Below are 13,552 nucleotides of genomic sequence, written 5' to 3' on the forward strand. Positions count from 1 at the left end.
TTGAAGGTGCATGTTGAATGATCTTTGTCAAATGTTGTTTCTCACAGTACAAGGATTGTAACATCTTAGACTATCCTAGTTGACTTGATAATGAAAGTATTTAGGTAACTTAGGCACGGAAGCTAAGCACTTCATACTTCGATGCAATGATGATTATGTGTGATGTTGGGCATTTTGACATGACATGCTTCAGTGTTGTGTTAAGATTTCATGACAAAGGGTTCCTAAGGGAAAGTACATTTGGTCATGTATCTGTGATGTGTGTGATAGTGACACTAAAGTTAGGCCGCAAGAGCTAAGTGTGTGGGAAAATATTATTTCACGAAGAGTCAAATGACGGTGACTCTTAGGTTAGGTAAGCTAATGATGTAGGGATCAAGCCCCCAAGTCTAGCTCTAAGTGAATAGGGATGAACATAGGGAATCCCTTGATATGATCATGAATGCATGTTTATTACGGCCGCACCTCGATGTGAGGTTGCCTACGTATCCGTTAGGAATCAGGCCGAGCGTAGCTCTAGCCGAACCTCGCACAAATGTGTGTATACCTCAAAAAGGTCTTATTAAGGGTTGTAACGTGGTTAGGCTAAAGTTTATAGAAGAAGGGGATAAAGGCTCAAGACCCTAGATAATCCCCCAAGGTGTGCAACCACGCTTTTGAATCTTTATATTTTTATGCTTGAGTTTCTACTCTTTTTTAGAATTTTTTTTGCTATAACATGTATCTTATTTTTATAAGTATAAGCAATCTCGATCATGCGGTCTATCTCTCACTTGGCATTCATGTTTCTCAGACAAGGTACCGAGCACTCGATAAGAGACTCAATATGAGACGTATTCGTATCAAAGACATGTTCATGTCAAAGACATAGGAACACTTGCCCTTTTGTACACTTTTATTATTATTTTTGCTTATTTTTTTTGCTATTTTAATCTTTTGAAGTCATTCAAGCTTTTTATGATATTGAAAATTGCATAAGTTACACACCATCCCATCCCAAGATTAGGTAGATATGGGTTGAAAAATGAAAGGTATGTCGTTAGACAAGGCTCAAAGTGGTTTATGAAGAAAGGATTGTATATTTGAAGGGTGAAAGGTGATCTGATGTGGCTACAAGGAGTGCCTCAAATCATTGGTATACCTTGTGCTTAATTCGACATGGATTTTTTTTTCTCTTTTTTTTTTTTTTTTTTTTTTTTTTTTTTTTTTTTTTTGCAATGCAATATAATGAAATGATCATATGTAAGGAAATAAATGCTCATTTTATTAAAAGGGAAAAATAATATTAATCTACAAAATTAATCTAAGGGAAAAGAAAAGGTGCCTATGCTAGACTTATTCGGGAAAGGGTAAATAAAGAAAAAGAAAAAATATGTCATGAAATCTCGTCGTTGAAACTCGCCTCTTGTCTTGTGTTGTTTGCTTTATCATCACTTGCTCTTCTTGTTAACTGGAGGTATGGGAAGCTTGTTATTATCAATCAAATATTGTATAGCCTCCTTTAGCTTCCAACTGCTCTCAGTAGCATGACCCCTACCTTCATGGTACTTGCAGCGCACATTTGGATTTCAAATAGGCAATCTCTTCTCAAGTGGAGGATCTTGAAGAGGTCCAATAGGAGTAATGATTCCCTTGGCATGGAGTCGATCGAAAGCATCATCGTAGCTAATTCCAATAGGGGTAAAATCCCTTTTCGGCTGCTTTCTAAGTCCTCGATTATCCATGGCTATGATCTCACTAAGGTCGAAAGTACCAACACTGTTGCCAGAGTAGGTGTTTTTGGAAGAAGAAGGATAGTCGTTCATCTTCCCTTTATAGCCACTATTACTATCGTTACTAATCTTGGTCTTCTTTTCGCGCGAAGGAACATGAAGGAGATTTGAATAAATGAAGTCTTGAACACAATCCTTGAGGGCGAGACACTTTTCAGCAGTGTGACCGCGACATTTATGGTATCGACAATAGGAATTTATATCCCAATTGGGAAAACGTTTTTCATGTGGAAGGTCTTGACTGGGACCAATAGAGTGAATATGTCGTTGATCGTGAAGATAGTCAAAATCTTCATTGTAAGTTATTCCTATTGGTGTGTATTCTTCAATGGTCCGTTTTGCCCGTGGCTTAGGAGCATTGAGTTCTTCATTATACCCTTGGCGAGAATTTTGTTCGATGACCATCACCCGATTTGCTAATCCTTCTACCACATTCAAGAGCATGGCAACGACATCTTGCAATTTTCGAACGTCCTCTTTTAGACTTGACAAGTCTTCCCTGGTATTATCTAAGAAAAGACTTTTATCCTCCATAATCATGGCCACTTCATCGAGAGAGGTTATATAAGCTTTCTCGATCATGGGCTCTCCCACAGGTGTGATAAGAAGTGATGGATCGAAAGATGTTTGATCATCTTCGATGGCTAGAATTTCAGAAGTTTCATTGTTATCGATCAGCTCTTGGATAGCTTCTTTGAGTTTCCAAAACTCCTTAGTGTCGTGACCCTTTCCTTGGTGATATTTGCAGTGCTTATTAGGATCCCACTTAGGTGGCCTGGCTTCTGAAACTGGATCTTTGATAGGCCCTATGGGCTTGACTAGTCCTTTGTGATGTAGCTTCTCGAAAGCTGTTTCATAACTCATACCAAGTGGAGTGAACACCCTTTTCGACCTTTAGATTCGTGACTTAGAGGCGTTCGTGGCATGCACCTCGTTAATGGTAGAGGAAGAAGAAGGATGGTCGTTCTTCTTTCCTCTTGCACTACTATCTTTTAGAAGGTCATTTTCAATGTCAATGCCTATATTATAGACAACCTTGAAAGTATTCAAGTTGTGTTGGTATTTTAAGTGCTTTGAATACTTCCCTTGGAGATTCTTGATGAACATCCTCACAGATTCTTTTTCGGTAGAAGCCTTGACCATATTAGTGGAAGTTTTCCTCCATTTATTGAAGAAAGAAGTGAACCCTTCGTTTTCTTTTTGTTTTAACATCTCGAGTTGTCTATGGTCTGTTTCGTCTTGGATGTTGCACTTATATCTATCAATGAAAGCGTTTGCTATGGACTCCCAAGTGGAGGTTTTCTCTTTGCCCGGGGAAAAGAACCATTGTTGGCAAACGGTCTCAAGAGATAGAGGGAACAGAGAGAGGAAAACCTTCTTATCGATACCCTTAATGCTTATTATAGTTTCAAAAGCTCTTAGATGAAAGTAAGGATTATCTATTGCCTTGAATTTAGGGATGTCAGTGGCGTTTAATTTATGCGGAAGAAGTTCCTTGTCAAGCGAGACCCCTTGTGAACTAATACCCTGAAATTTATAGTCACTAGATAGCTTGCTCAAGCTTTCTTGCATAAGGTTCATTTGTTGTTGCTTCACAGGGTCATCAATTTTGAGGGTTAATGCCTTTAACACCTCAGTCACGTCATTCAATTGATTCCTAAGTTCATTAACCTCTTCTTAACTTGCCATTATCTTTTTAGCCTTCCTCGTTTGACGAATTGGTTTATCAAAAAGTGAAACTTGAATAAAGAGGTTGTCCTTGATTAATCGCCCTTTTCTCCTCGACCAAGTACTATGGAAAAGGAATTTGGGGATATTCATTATTAATTATTTGACTCAAACTTTATTCAACATGCAATGGATGGAGGAAGTGAAGAAAGATTGGAATAGGATGTGAAGAAAAATGATGTAGATGGAGGGATATGGAATATTAGGAATAGAATGTACCCCCAACTCAAATGACGGAAAAAAACCGACTCATGCATGATCCTAAGACATGGTCACGGTGATATGTACTCAAAGTGCGTGCTAAGACTAGTAAGTGTAGGTGACATGTTAAGACTCGTGCACTAGTAGAAAAAATGTTATTTGTAACTGGCGAAATTGACTTTTTCTAACTGGCATTGTTGGTTGCGATTGCCACCTTACAACTAGTGAAAATTATTTGTAACCGGCTAATGTTGGTTACTAATAATATACTATTCATAACCGACTTATCCTAACGCCAGTTACAAATAGTCTATTTTTCAAGTTAGAAATCATACTATTCATAACTGGCATTAAGTTACGCTGGTTACAATTAGGGTATTATTTGTAACTGGCATAGCCTAACGCCAGTTACAAATAGAATTTTTTTTTTAAAAAAAATATATTATTAGTAACTAGCATTAGATTACGCTAGTTACTAATAAATAAATAATTTTTTTTAAAATAATTATTTGATTCGATACAAGATTGGTAATATGTCCTACCAAACGACCCATCAGCAAATGGGTTATAACCTGCTACAATTCAACAAAATAAAGATTGAATTGAATCGTACAAACATACATCAACAAAATAAAACACCAAATATGATCCTCGAACAAAACGTGTCCAATTATCAAATAAAAATGTTTAAGCTAATGTATTATATTGCATACATCTAAAGCCTTTTTAGACCATATTCTTGGATCATTATATGAAGCAATGCAACATTAATGGATACCCTTTCTGCAAGATTAATTAATAGAGCAAATTAGTATGAGAGCAAAATAGTTGCATAAATTCATTTAAAGCAGTAAATAGACAGCTAAGGGGTAACACAAATACTTACTACAGCCAAGGCACAGAATGAACACTCTCTCCGGCACGCAGATTTCTCAAAGGTTAACATGTTATGAGTTTTCTCCAAAAAACACAATGCCGAAGAGTGTCCCGAAGTCTCATAAGTACGCCATCAACTCTTAGCTATATAGAATTTAAACCATGTTTAGATAAGTATGTAGACAGATGAAACAACATATGAGTGGAGATCAGTATGCTCCCTATATACAATTATTTTTCATCAACATGTTTAGCAGTTCAGTAGATCTTGTAAAAAAAAAAAAAAAAGCATGTTCAGTAGATATAGAATAGTTGCAGCCTTTGCATGAAACATCTTGATCTCTATGATATTAAGTGACCTTGACAGGAGCAAGTTCCTAAAGAAAGATTATGTCCTTTTTAAATAAAATTCATAAGTTGCAGCATTGGCACCATATAAGAATTGATAATCTGCATACCTTAGAAAATTCTTCACGGTTACTGTTAATTTTATCAATCTTTACCTTCAACTGAGAGTTTTCATTCAAATCAATTTGAACTCAGAATTCAGATGAGGACAAAAACAAAATATAAGCAGTTAAATTAAAGAAAAAAATCATAAAAATGCTTCATTGATTTGATAAATTAAAGGAAATAAAATTAAGCTAATTCTACAAGCATTATAAAACAGAGATAGTAACACATTCTAAATTTGCTACGGAGAATTCAAATTATCGCCTATGACAGTCCATGTATATAATTTATTTCAATTAGGATTCTGATGACACAATCACAGAGGTGGGTGCAAATTTATTTGCTTAATCGATTAAAATACTGGTTACAATTAAGAAAACATGAATGATTGAATATAATGTGTAGTCTATTCACGAATTGAATATAGCCTCGTCTGCCATGATCTATACACACAGTATGCGCACAAAACAAAGCAAAAACTGCAGCACAACTTGGAACAAAATCGCACACAAACAGCAATAACTATTAACTCTGACTAAAACTTACACAGTTGTGGAAAACAGTCCAGTTTAATAGCAAAAGAACTCGAAAAATTATGAAGTTTTGCAGGTAGAAAGTAGACAAAATTTCACTCAAATTCCAAAAAAAAATCACCTAAAAAGACCTCTTCACGAAGGAGAACGAGCCTTCTGAAGTTAATCGAATAAACTGATCCTCCGAGAACAAGTGCGACTGGTCAGTAACTTTAAGGGGTTATGAACACAATAAAATATCAAAATTTAAACGCTATGAACTAGTATTTTATGGCAATGTTTGTTGCTTTATCTAATTATATATACTATATATAAAATAGACAATATTATAACTATATATACACACGTAATAATAATATATTAAGTACCTTACATTGCATTGTTTGAGTTGCAGAATGCAGGGGAGGCAGCAGAAAGAGGGGGGCAGCAGTAATGGACTAATGGAGCAGCAGATTGAAAGTAGGGAGTAACACCACGGGAGCAGCAGAAGGGGGGCAGCAGCAAGGGATGCTAAATAAGCCGTGCTAACCGGTATTCGGATACGAACTATAGGCACATGTTGCCAAGGATAGTGATCTAATGATGGTTGTTAGTTTTTTACAAGTCTTACTACTTATAGGTAGCAGCAGGTGTAACAAATTCAACAATAGCAAGGTATTAGTGTCAGCAACAGCTTTAGCATGTCAGCAACTAGCTATAACACTTATACTGATAATAGTTAGAATCAGTCATTTGTTTGTTTAGTATAATAGCTTCATTCAATTCCGTAATACACAACAACTTTATGAATACTCAATCTATAATTTTTATACATCAAGATTCGATAAAATTCGATTCTATAATTTTATCGAATCTTCAATCAAGATTCGATAAAATTCCCTGATCTTTTGTCAGCTCAGGGAATTTTATCGAATCTTGATTGAAGATTCGATAAAATTCCCTGAGCTGACAAAAGATCAGCAAGAAATTCAGAATAAGATAACTCAGACATCAATGACCGATCTTCCAGCTCCTCGCGTACATTAAAATATAGCAACCATTTTCCATATATCAAAAAACCAAGAAAGGTAAGGAGTGAAATTAATGTTCAGTCTATCATATACAAACAAGCAAGTAAAATAATGAATTAATTGATGTGGTCCTGTAAATAGACAGCACCAGCATTACAAGAAAGAAATATGTAAGCTATAACAAAATAAGCGATTCTAAGAGCACATGAACCTCTAAGTTCCTAGGTGACTTCCCGGAAACATCTATAGCACTATGTTGAAAATTAACTTGCCATAAAATACTTGCACACACAAATATACAAACGCTTCAAAGAGAAAAACAGCATCCTAACATACTCGGCTAGTGTACCCCAATTAGAACCTTTATCTATTAAACCTCAATCAAAATAAAATCACACCAGAAGACATAAATCCTTCCTTGAAACTGAAATCAGATCAAATTAAGAAATAGCAGACCAGCAGCAAATACAATTCTAGAGTATATCAAATTCATACATAATCTTAGGGTATTCGACTTTAATGAAAAACAAAATTCAATTCCAATATTAGGGTGTAATTTTAGAATTAAGATTGGGAAAATTAGAATAACCCTAATTTGAAAATTTAAATACCTTTGAACAACGATATAGAACGAATTTTGCTGAACCAAAATTCAAAAAAACCAAAGCAATTATGATTCGAGCAGTTCGTTGGAGCAAAGGAGGAAGAAGCTGTGGAGGATACAAGAACCTCTGTGTCGCGCCAAAGAACAAGTGAAAATAAAAAATTTAAGTATGTATTTGTTTTTAAGGAAAAGTCTATGTTTTAGTGTTAGATTAAAATTAAATAAAAATAATTTTTATTTTTTTTTAAAGAACTAATAACTTGCGTTTAAAAACAAGTTACTAAGGGTTCGTTTGACATTGATGTAGTTTTCTGTTTTTTATTTTCTAAAAGTATATAATATGTGTCCCATAATGAATCAAAATTTATAATAACTTATTAAAATTATGATAATTTTGAAAACTGACTACACAAAAGTGGAAACACCTTGTTCTTGTTTCCTGTTTTTGGTTTTTGGTTTTCAAAAAAACAGAAAACTGAAAACCAAAACTGATGCCAAACAAACCCTAAATAATATTTGTAACTTTCTTCAAAATAATAATAATAATAATATTTGTAACTGGCATTTGTAAGTTAGTTATAAATCTTTTGTCAAACTTTTACTGACTTTATATTTGTAACTGACGTTTGTAAGCTAGTTACAAACTTTTTGGTCAAAGTTTTTTTGACTTCATATTTGTAACTGACGTTTGTAAGCTAGTTACAAAATTTTTGGTCAAAGTTTTTTTGACTTAATATTTGTAACTGGCATTTATATAGTTCGTTACTAATAAAACTTCAAATAATGATAAACCACATATTAGTAACTCACATTTACTACGCCAATTACAAATATCATAAAATTAGTAACTGACATTATTTTAGTCGGTTACTATTAATGCTTTCGTAACTAGCATAACATACGCCATTACAAATAGGGCGTTACAAATAGCACTTTTTATACTAGTGGTGTCATGACCATGTGGCTAGAATATGTGACTAGACTCAATTAATGACTTAACAAAGTGTTATTTGACAGCGAAAATTAACTGAAATAATTAGCAAACTGGTTAATTAGACACTAGGTGATGACTCGGGCAATAAACCGAACTGTCGCCAAAACGACAAGACTGGCGCCTCCCTGTAGCGCCAGACGACAGAGATGTCGCCAGGCGCCACATTCCACAGAGTGGCGCTACATTTCAGACTTTGGAGCCAATACTGGAACTTCAATCTGGAACTGTTTTCGGTGTTATTAATCAACAGGGTATGCCTAAAGTCGTACTAGGTCAATTCTGATTAAAAAATTAGACTTTATTGACTCAAATTAATTAATTAATTAGGCAAATTTCAGTAAGTCATTAATTTATTTAATCTCAGCACAAGTCAAACAAACGGTTAAGAGGAACATAAAATATATGCACAACAATGAATGCACAATTAGTCAAGTAAGCACAATATGATGCAATGAGTTTGCAACCTAACCATGGCTCTAGTTCTCTAAAGTTCGGGATATGGTTTAGTCAATAGAGGGTCCATGGTTAATTGTCCGGATGCACCACGCGAAAGCCTAACCGTTAAGGGTTGGTGCGAGTGGATGGGACACCGCGAGTTTTAGAAAATCTCGCTTCCATGGTTTGGTGAATTAAACATTCTCGGATGTACCCTTTGTTGCTCAGAGCGTTCAATCAGGTAGATGGAGCATGAATTCCCAGAGGGTTATGTCCATATGTAGAACACATATGGATTTCAGAAAAGTGAGAAAAACTCAATCTGGAAGTAGGATCGAGCAAACAATACGAAAAACTGGTCGAAACTAGAAGGCATATTTCTGGCTCGGTATTGGAGGAATTTAGCGCCAGCAAACAGAGGTTGGCGCTAGGATGTAGCTGTAGCGCCTGACGACAGGGATGTCGTCTAGCGCTACAGTTAAATGTCTGGCGCTAGCTTCTGTTCGCTGACGCTAATTCCTTCAGGCCTCAACAGCTTTCTGTGCTCGATAAAATTTTCCAGTTTCGCGCAGTGTTATTTCGGTCCTAGTTGTGAAAGATATTTCTCAAATTTCCTACGTGTAAAATCCTATGTTTTAACTCATTACGGATGGTCTTTCCAATGAGATCTTTTTTATGCGTATGATAATAATGTTAATCAAAATTACGCACATGAAATACATAGAACGTTTTGAGTCTCATCCTCTCATTCTAAATCATTGCCGAAACAAATTCAGGAATTAAAATAGAAATCCTCCCCAGTGGAGTCGCCAAAAAACTGTAGGGAATATTTCAAGCGTTAATCCCCTAGCTTCACTACTACATAAACGAGCAAATGCAACCCCTAAAAACCATTACAATAGGGCAAAAACCCGTTGTTATAGACCTATTGCAACGGTTAAAGGGCCGTAGCATTTGCGGCCATTGCATTAGGTTTAATGCAACGGTTCATTTTACCTGATGCAACGGTCCTATGCCATCAACCATGGACCGTTGCATCAGGGCCTAAAGCAACGGTTAATAAAACCTAATGCAACGGTTCTTTAGAATTTCTACGAACCGTTGTAGTAGACCTAATGCAATGGTCTTTTAGTTCTAGTGCAACACTCATTACTTTCTATAGAATCGCTGCATTATTATTATTATTATTATTATTATTATTATTATTATTATTATTATTATTATTATTATTATTATTATTATTATTATTATTATTATTATATAATGCACGTAGTAAATAAAATAATTAATAAAACTACAAAGAACAAATAATGTAAACAAAATTATATAACAACCATTTTATTTTTCCTCTAGAAATATGTATATATACATTAAGTAATTTTACATTGATATTTGACTTTGCAAACAATTCCATACCCAAAATATTTATCTAAATAGTTCACAAAATATTTACTAATATATAAACCTATATAAGGATTAAGGAGATTATAAAACCTAATTTTATATGTATCTAATTGTCCAACAATATTGTCACAATAATCCCATCACCATTCTTCCTCCTTGATATACACCATGTTGTTCATCATCATATCACCATGTACCTATATACATAAAACAAACAACTAATTACATTAGAGAATAAAATCATTTAATCACATCACTCTACATTAAAATAAAAGTTAGTTGAGTTTCTTATTAGATAAATTTGTTAGAGAAGGTAATAATACATATTTGTCATAGTACAATGATATGTTGATACCAACCAAGCCTATATAATTAATTTAAATGTCAAAAAATTAAATAAAACTACAAACCCAAAAATAACACTTAAATTTAGAAACACCCATAAATAATAATCTAAAAACTAGATGAGCAAATGAAACAAAATCCCCAAGAGAAAAATAATCTAAAAACATAATTAATAGAAGTAGAAGAATTGAATGAAATAGTATGGACTTGAAAAGAACTACATATCATGACCAACATAAATTAACTATAAAATAATTAAATACAACAAGGCATTAGCTAAATATTCATTGATTAGTAATAGCTAATTGTAAAAAAAAAAAAAAAAAATAAAATAAAAAATAAAAAATAAAAAATAAAAAATTGGCATGTCAATAATTATAAACAAAAATTAAGTAAAATTGTACTAAACATATTATTACTTCAAATATGAAAAAATTAAAGAAATAAATTTCAAAAACAAAAGCTTACAAAAAAGATATGATAATTGAAAGTATTTTAAGCTTGATGTTGGAAGTTTGGAACTTGAAGAGAGAGAGAAAGACAAGATAGATGTGGAGAGAGAAAGAGAGTAGAGGATAAACATTAAGAGTATGTATATGGTAAGAATTTATTTCAAAAAATAATGATGTCCCGCCGAATAACGATTTCAAATTTTCGATAAAATAATGGGAGCGGGAAACAAGGCGCGTTTTTAATTTTCACATTTTAGCACCTAATGCAACGGTCATTTTTGGACCGTTGCAGTAGCCTAAAATTCTGTTGCATTTGATAGGTTGATGCAACGGTTATGTTAGGAACGTTGCAATAGCTTACAAAAATGTTGCATTAGTTTTATCCGTTGCAGTGAACCATTGCATTAGCTATCACCGTTGCATCAGACCGTTGTATTAGCTTTAACCGTTGCATTTGACCATTGCTTTTGCTCGTTTATGTTGTAGTGCTTGAACCCCACTGTGATCATACACTAAAGTACGGTGGCGTTCAAAGGGAAACAAGATAGAGCAAAAGAGTCGCCATCAAGTTTTTTAGGAACTTGTAAACCGTTCACGAGGTGAAGGTTACACCCCTTAACGATCCAAGAGATCGTCAACTCCATAAGGTCTTGAACCAAATAGGGTTTGGGGATGAAGGTACAAATCCAACCTAAAAGAGATTGAACCTGCCCTAATAATAGGCCTCTACTTTATTCTGATCGTATTCATGTGCGCTTTCTGACTAACATGCTATCAATAGGTTTAACCCTAAACCTGTTCATCTATGTTGGTTGAAAATTAAATGCACAAATAAATCCATTATTGGCGATCACTTGAATTATAATAACATTAACCCTAAAAAAGATTATTAAATATCTCATTAAGCGTGATTACAAATACCAAAATTCCCTTTAAACATGCAATAAAGGTGTGATCAAGCAATAAAAATAAATATCAAGCAACATAATAAATAATCATCATAATAATTATAATCATCAATCATAAAAATAATCATCATAACAATTATAACAGTTATAATTATAAATCATAAAATTAATCATTATAATAACAATCATATTAATAATAATAATAATCATGTTAATCATAATAATAATTATTATAGCAATAATAATAATAGCAAGATCCTAGGCATGATACTAACGAGATTAATAACAAACCCTAGCATGTCACTAAGCAATAAAAATCAAATCTTTAACCCTAACATGATACTAACAATCACAAATATTAGGAAGAGAATAGGAAGCATCGTAACAATCATATTTAATATTAAAATTACCCTAGACATGATACTAGGAATATCATAATAACAATTTAAACATGATCTCTACATCATAACATCAATGAAAAAACCATTAAAGTACTTACTTTAATGCCTCGTACCTCTTTCTAATAACAAAATACACACGTTAGTAACTTCAAGGAAAATAATAATCAAAACAATAAAATTAAATAATTGAAAGAGAGATTTGGGACCAAACCCTCATAAATTAAACCTTTCACGTCTAGGGCGAAGGCAACTTCGAATATGGCTAGGTGTTTCTAGATCTTGTGAATGCGAAATTTTGTATGTAAAAGCTAGGTTTAGAAAAAGAAAGAGAGAGAGATAAAATAATCAAGAAAACTTGATGAGAATTGGTGAATGATTAAGAGAGAATGAGAGAATTAATGATTGCGAATGAAAACTGATTGTAGGTGTATTTAATTGAAAAAGCTGGTTGTTGATGAGAATTGGTGAATCAAAACGGATTTTTAATACGTTATTTATTGAGAAAATCAGCCAAAAAGATAAAATAAACAAAACAGAGTCTGGCGCACGCAAAACGAGGTTGGCGCCAGCCATTGGCCATTGGCGTCAGGCGCCAATGCCTGGCGTTAGGCGCCAATCTTGTTTTTGACGCGTTTTCCAAAATTTGATAAATTTTGCCATACAGGAGGATAAAATCGTATATTTTCCTCAAAAATGCTCTTTGATTTTAATTAAAACTCTTAAAAGTCAACAAAAGTCAATTTATCAATGCTAATTGAATTAGGAATGAAAAGAACCTTCTAGAGGAATCTAGAAGCCTAAAACCATTCCTAATTGCATTAGGAATGATAAATCATATTAGGCCCTCCTCTAGATCATTGGGCCGCATATAAGCCTCAAACCGGGCCCCGTTTAGTAAATTGGCCATAACTTCCTCAATATTCATCGAAATTGGGCTTATAATATATCGTTGGAAAGCTCTTGGCATGCCCCATCCAACTACACTACTATTGGACCTGTATCATGGACCAACCAAACTGAATTGGCTGTTTTCTTAAAATAAGTTTTCAAAAAACAGAAAGAAGAGAAAATAAATTAAAACTATCCGCAACACAAGACTTTCCACACTTTCACTTCATTTGATTATGATTCGACGCGAAAGGTACTCATCACCGGGTTTGGTTTTGGGGAGACACAAATGGGTGTCTACAGAAGCCCCCACTTTGACTAAGTTTGGAGAAACGCGAGTTTCGAAAACAAAAGTTAAAGTATCTATAGGGACGGAGAATGATTGAGAACGTTCTGCAATCCTAAATCACTCTTGTAACGCCGATACCTGCAAAACTAGCATTAGTTAAACAGATAAAAGAGTTAAGAAACGCGTATCTTGCACCGTCGAGCACACGTCTCGGAAAGTAACCGATTTGCTGCCGCACTGTTGTTTTGATGACCTCCTG

The 13,552-nt window shown here is 34.0% G+C and overlaps 1 long non-coding RNA gene across 1 annotated transcript; it reads right to left on the reverse strand.

Annotated features, from left to right (window-relative positions):
• Positions 1–4,323: 4,323 nt before the first annotated feature.
• On the reverse strand, positions 4,324–6,365 carry LOC145630633 (uncharacterized). The gene is made up of 2 exons (XR_014112147.1): positions 4,588–6,365; positions 4,324–4,484 (listed from the first exon to the last, which is right to left on the reverse strand). It is a non-coding gene; the product is annotated as an uncharacterized LOC145630633 (long non-coding RNA).
• Between the last annotated feature and the right edge of the window lie 7,187 nt (positions 6,366–13,552).

Source organism: Chenopodium album, chromosome 5 (assembly GCF_948465745.1).
Source record: "Chenopodium album chromosome 5, dcCheAlbu1.1, whole genome shotgun sequence".
NCBI lineage: Eukaryota > Viridiplantae > Streptophyta > Magnoliopsida > Caryophyllales > Amaranthaceae > Chenopodium > Chenopodium album.